We start from the raw sequence: 6600 nt of genomic DNA on the forward strand, positions 1-6600 counted from the left end.
TACTCAAGAAGGAACCCAAATCTTAGAGAAATTATGCGAATTGAAAAAATCTATTGAACCTCTTAAAAATGTTGGTGGGACTCTTAACCGCATGAATACGTTGATTACACTTTGCAATAAGCGGTTGGATGCTCTAGATCTAAAGATCTCCGAGCATAAAGGAAAACGCAAGGAACCTCCCGGATTAGAGCATCCATTAAAAAGATAAATACCAAAGATGACAATACCACCTAGATCTATTCTTTTTTTATGCCTAGCTAGGGGCGTTAAACGATAGCGCTTGTTGGGAGGCAACCCAATTTTATTTTTGTTCCTTGATTTTTGTTTCTTTTTAGTAATAAATAATTCATCTAGCCTCTATTTAGATGTGGTTTTATGTTTTAATTAGTGTTTGTGCCAAGTAGAACCGTTGGGAAGACTTGGGTGAAGTCTTTGCGATCTTGCTGTAAAAAACAGAAACTTTAGCGCTCACGAGATTAGATGCCATTTTTAATGGAGAGTGATTTTAGGTTGATTCTTTTTGCATATAATTAATAGACAAATTCCTCACCTCCACCAATTTATTTCAGAATTTTTGGAGTTACATAAGTGCACGTTTGATACAGATTTCTACAGACTGTTCTGTTTTTGACAGATTCTTTTTTTCGTGTGTTGTTTGATTATTTTGGTGAATCTATGGCTAGTATAGGGGGGTATGAACCATAGAGAAGTTGGAATACAATAGGTTTCACACCAATATAAATAAGAATGAGTTCATTACAGTACCTTAAGGTGGTGATTTGTTTTCTTATACTAACGGAGCTCATGAGATTTTCTGTTTGAGTTTTGTGTTGTGAAGTTTTGAAGTTTTTGGGTAAAGATTTGATGGATTTTGGAACAAGGAGTGGCAAGAGCCTAAGCTTGTGGATGACCAAGGCACCCCAAGGTAAAATTCAAGGACAACCAAAAGCCTAAGCTTGGGGATGCCCTGGAAGGCATCCCCTCTTTCGACTTTGTCTATCGGTAACTTTACTCGAGGCTATATTTTTATTCACCACATGATATGTGTTCTGCTTGGAGCGTCTTATATGATCTGAGTCTTTGATTTTTAGTTTACCACAATCATCCTTGCTGTACACGACTTTTGGGAGAGACACACATGAATCGGAATTTATTAGAATACTCTATGTGCTTCACTTATATCTTTTGAGCTAGATAAATTTTGCTCTAGTGCTTCACTTATACGTTTTTAGAGCACGGTGGTGGTTTTATTTTATAGAAATTATTGATCTCTCATGCTTCACTTATTATATTTTGAGAGTCTTTTAGAACAGCATGGTAATTTGCTTTGGCTATAAAATTACTCCTAATATGATAGGCATCCAAGATGGGTATAATAAAAACTTTCATATAGAGTGCATTGAACGCTATGAGAAGTTTGATACCTGCTAGTTGTTTTGAGATATAAAGGTGGTAATGTTAGAGTCATGCTAGTTGGGTAATTGTGGAATTGAGAAATACTTGTGTTGAGGATTGCAAGTCCCGTAGCATGCACGTATGGTAAACGTTGTGTGACAAATTTGAAGCATGGGGTGTTCTTTGATTGCTTTCCTTATGAGTGGCGGTCGGGGACGAGCGATGGTATTTTCCTACCAATCTATCCCTCTAGGAGCATGAGCGTAGTGCTTAGTTTTGATGACTTGTAGATTTTTGCAATAAGTATGTGAGTTCTTTATGACTAATGTTGAGTCCGTGGATTATACGCACTCTCACCCTTCCATCGTTGCTAGCCTCTTCGGTACCGTGCATTTCCCTTTCTCACCTTGAGAGTTGGTGCAAACTTCGCCGGTGCATCCAAGTCCTGTGATAGAGCGATACGACACGCTCTATCACACATAAGCCTCCTTATATCTTACTCAAAACAGCCACCATACCTACATATCATGGCATTTCCATAGCCATTCCGAGATATATTGCCACACAACTTACCACCGTTCCGTTTATTATGACACGCTCCATCATTGTCATATTGCTTTGCATGATCATGTAGTTGACATCGTATTTGTGGCAAATCCACCTTCATAATTCTTTCATACATGTCGCTCTTGATTCATTGCATATCCAGGTACACCGCCGGAGGTATTCACATAGAGTCATATTTTGTTCTAAGTATCGAGTTGTAATTCTTGAGTTGTAAGTAAATAGAAGTGTGATGATTTTCATTATTAGAGCATTGTCCCATGTGAGGAAAGGATGATGGAGACTATGATCCCCCCACAAGTCGGGATGAGACTCCGGACGAAAAAAAGGAGGCCAAAGAAGCCCAAAAAAATGAGAGAAAAAGAGAGAAGGGACAATGTTACTATCCTTTTTCCACACTTGTGCTTCAAAATAGCACCATGATCTTCATGATAGAGAGTTTCTTATTTTGTCACTTTCATATACTAGTGGGAATTTTTCATTATAGAACTTGGCTTGTATATTCCAATGATGGGCTTCCTCAAAATGCCCTAGGTCTTCGTGAGCAAGCAAGTTGGATGCACACCCACTTAGTTTCTTTTGATGAGCTTTCATATATTTATAGCTCTAGTGCATCCGTTGCATGGCAATCCCTACTCCTCGCATTGACATCAATTGATGGGAATCTCCATAGCCCGTTGATTAGCCGCGTCAATGTGAGACTTTCTCCTTTTTGTCTTCTCACATAACCCCCATCATCATATGCTATTCCACCATAGTGCTATGTCCATGGCTTGAGCTCATATATTGCGTAAAAGTTGAAAGAGTTTGAAAAGGCTAAGTATGAAACAATTGCTTGGCTTGTCATCGGGGTTGTGCATGATGGGAGCATTTTGTGTGACGAAAATGAAGCATGGCCAAACTATATGATTTTGTAGGGATAAGCTTTCTTTGGCTATGTTATTTTGGTAAGACATAATTGCTTGGTTAGCATGCTTGAAGTATTACTATTTTTATGTCAATATTAAAACTTTGTCTAGAATCTTTTGGATCTAAACATTCATGCCACAATAAAGAGAATTACATTTAAAATTATGTTAGGTAGCATTCCACATCAAAAATTCTTTTTTTATCATTTACCTACTCGAGGACGAGTAGGAATTAAGCTTGGGGATGCTTGATACGTCTCCAACATATCTACAATTTTTGATTGTTCCATGCTATTATATTATCTATTTTGGATGTTTAATGGGCTTTACTATTCTCTTTTATAGTATTTTTGGGACTAACCTATTAACCGAAGGCCCAGTGCAAATTGCTGTTTTTGTTGCCTATTTCAGTGTTTCGCAGAAAAGGAATATCAAACGGAATCCAAACGGAACGAAATCTTCACGAGGATCTTTTTTGGAACAAACAGAATCCAGGAGACTTGGAGTGGAAGTCAAGGAAGCAACAAGGTGGCCACGAGGCAGGAGGGCATGCCCAGGGGGGTAGGTGCGCCCCCACCCTTGTGGGCCCCTCGTAGCTCCACCGACCTACTTCTTTCGCCTATATATACTCTTATACCCTGAAAACATTCAGGGGAGCCACGAAAACACTTTTCCACCGCCGCAACATTCTGTACCCGTGATATCCCATCTTGGGGCCTTTTCCGGCGATCTGCCGGAGGGGCATTCGATCACGGAGGGCTTCTATATCAACACCATAGCCTCTCAGCTGATGTGTGAGTAGTTTACCACAGACCTTCGGGTCCATAGTTATTATCTAGATGGCTTCTTCTCTCTGTTTGGATCTCAATACAAAGTTCCCCTCGATGTTCTTGGAGATCTATTCGATGTAATACTCTTTTGTGGTGTGTTTGCCGAGATATGATGAATTGTGGGTTTATGAACTTGATTCTCTATGAATATTATTTGGTTCTTCTCCGAATTCTTATATGCATGATTTGATATCTTTGCAAGTCTCTTCAAATTATCGGTTTAGTTTGGCCTACTAGATTGATCTTTCTTGCAATGGGAGAAGTGCTTAGCTTTGGGTTCAATCTTGCGGTGTCCTTTACCAGTGACAGCAGGCGCAGCAAGGCACGTCTTGTATTGTTGCCATCGAGGATAAAAAGATGGGGTTTATATCATATTGCTTGAGTTTATCCCTCTACATCATGTCATCTTGCCTAATGCGTTACTCTGTTCTTATGAACTTAATACTCTAGATGCATGCTGGATAGCGGTCGATGCGTGGAGTAATAGTAGTAGATGCAGAATAGTTTCGGTCTACTTGACACGGATGTGATGCCTATATTCATGATCATTGCCTTAGATATCATCATAACTATGCACTTTTCTATCAATTGCTCGGCAGTAATTTGTTCACCCACCATAATACATGCTATCATGAGAGAAGCCACTAGTGAAACCTATGGCCCCCGGGTCTACTTTACATCATATAAGTTTCCAATCTACAATTCTAGTTTACTATTTACTTTGCAATCTTCACTTTTCAATCTATACAACAAAAATACCAAAAATATTTATCTTATTATCTTTATCAGATCTCACTTTTGCAAGTGGCCGTGAAGGGATTGACAACCCCTTTATCGCGTTGGTTGCAAGGTTCTTGATTGTTTGTGTAGGTACTAGGTGATTTGCGTGTAGTCTCCTAATGGATAGATACCTTGGTTCTCAAAAACTGAGGGAAATACTTACGCTACTTTGGTGCATCACCCTTTCCTCTTCAAGGGAAAACCAACGCATGCTCAAGAGGTAGCAATGCTACAACATGTTTGTTAATTAAACTGCTATTCTTTACTCTTCTACATGCTGCAAGATGCTTGGTGCTTCTTGAAGATGCTAGTCTTCGATAGGCTAGGCCTTCCCCTCTATTCTGGCATTCTGCAGTTCAGCCCACAGATACATACCTTCCTTTGATACCAATGCATACTTAGTATAGATCTGATGCTTGCGAGTACTTTAGATGAGTACTCACGTTTGCTTTGGTACCCCTCCCCCCTTCTTTCTTCTTTTCGGTTGTTGCAACCAGATGGCGGATCCCAGGAGCCAGATACCACCCCCGACGACTACTACTACTACCCCGAGGGTGCCTACTACTACGTTGAGCCCGCCGACGACCAGGAGTAGTTAGGAGGTCCTAGGCAGGAGGCCTTGCCTCTTCGATCATTGATGTTTGTGCTAGCCTTCTTAAGGCATCCTTGTTTAACCTATGTCTGTACTCACATATTGTTGCTTCCGCTGACTCTTGTGTATCGAGCTATGTATTCGAGCCCTCGAGGCCCCTGGCTTGTAATACAAAGCTTGTATTATTTTTTTGTGTCTAGAGTTGTGTTGTGATATCTTCCCGTGAGTCCCTGATCTTGATCGTACACATTTGCGTGTATGACTAGTGTATGGTCAAATCAGGGGCGTCACAAGTTGGTATCAGACCCGACTACCTGTAGGAACTCCCTTTCCAACTCCTTGGCCGAAGTCGAGTCTAGTCTTTGAAAAACTGTTTTACTAACATGGCTGTGTGGCTTACGGGCCCACGTCGCCAAATGGATGGTATTAGGATCTTTTACTCCTCATCTATACTCTGGGATTCTGATCTCTCTTCTATTCAGGTTAAATGATTTTGCTAACTCTAACCTTAGGATCTCGTGGTCACATCCACCTGGAGATTTGTGTTACGCCTTTCTTGAGTTGAGGGCCAGCATCTGCTACACATTGTTCACGGGCCGCATGATCCTTTTATCGAGGGCACCCTGCATCGTCCCCCTGCAGATTCCTTGCTCTAGTGGTTTTTTCCGACATTGATGTAGCCTTTGCTATGTCTCATTGTTGTATCCCTCCATCGCGAGCATGCATGTCGCCTAGTATGTCTAGGATCCTCTTGTCCGAACTCATATAAACAACGGGTAATTGGCTCTGTATATGTATGTGTATGTCTTTAATGACTACTGCTTTGTACATACTGCGCCTTTGCTCATTGTTCAAGTTACATCATGAATGACTCCATACACCTGCTCCAACCTCTTGTTAAAACTGCTCCCTGATGTTTTTAGCAGGATGGCTGACAATCTTCCACCTCCACCTTATATTGCCGCAATGATGCAGCAATTTGAGCTGAATCATCAGTTTATGACTAGAGTAATGGCTCAGTTTCCAAACCAGAATGCTCGTCAACAGCCTGCCCCAATAACACTGCCAGAATTTGTGCGCCTCAACCCGTCCATTTTTTGCAACTCCACCAATCCTATGGATGCTGATGATTGGCTTCGTGACATACTATTTGAGATGGAGTCAGCTAATGTTGCCCCAGCCCGTTACGTCACCTTTGCGACATTCCAGTTGAAGGGTCCAGCTGCTCAATGGTGGGAAAGCCACAGGGGTATGGTACCTGCAGAGACTGTGACCACTTGGCAGGAATTTCAGTTAGCCTTTCGTGCACGGTACATTCCCCAAGGTCTGATGGACCAGAAGAAGGAGTTCCGCAAACTCTCACAAGGCACAATGACTATGGATGAATATCAGAGGAAATTCCTTGAATTATCTCGCTATGCTGTGGATGACGTGTGCACTGACGCTCGCAAGCAGGAAAAATTCCGTGAAGGACTGCGTCCCGATATAAAGCTCGCACTTGTTGCTCATGATTGCACAGACTTTGCGACGC

Source organism: Triticum aestivum, chromosome 2D (genome assembly GCF_018294505.1).
Source record: "Triticum aestivum cultivar Chinese Spring chromosome 2D, IWGSC CS RefSeq v2.1, whole genome shotgun sequence".
Classification (NCBI taxonomy): domain Eukaryota; kingdom Viridiplantae; phylum Streptophyta; class Magnoliopsida; order Poales; family Poaceae; genus Triticum; species Triticum aestivum.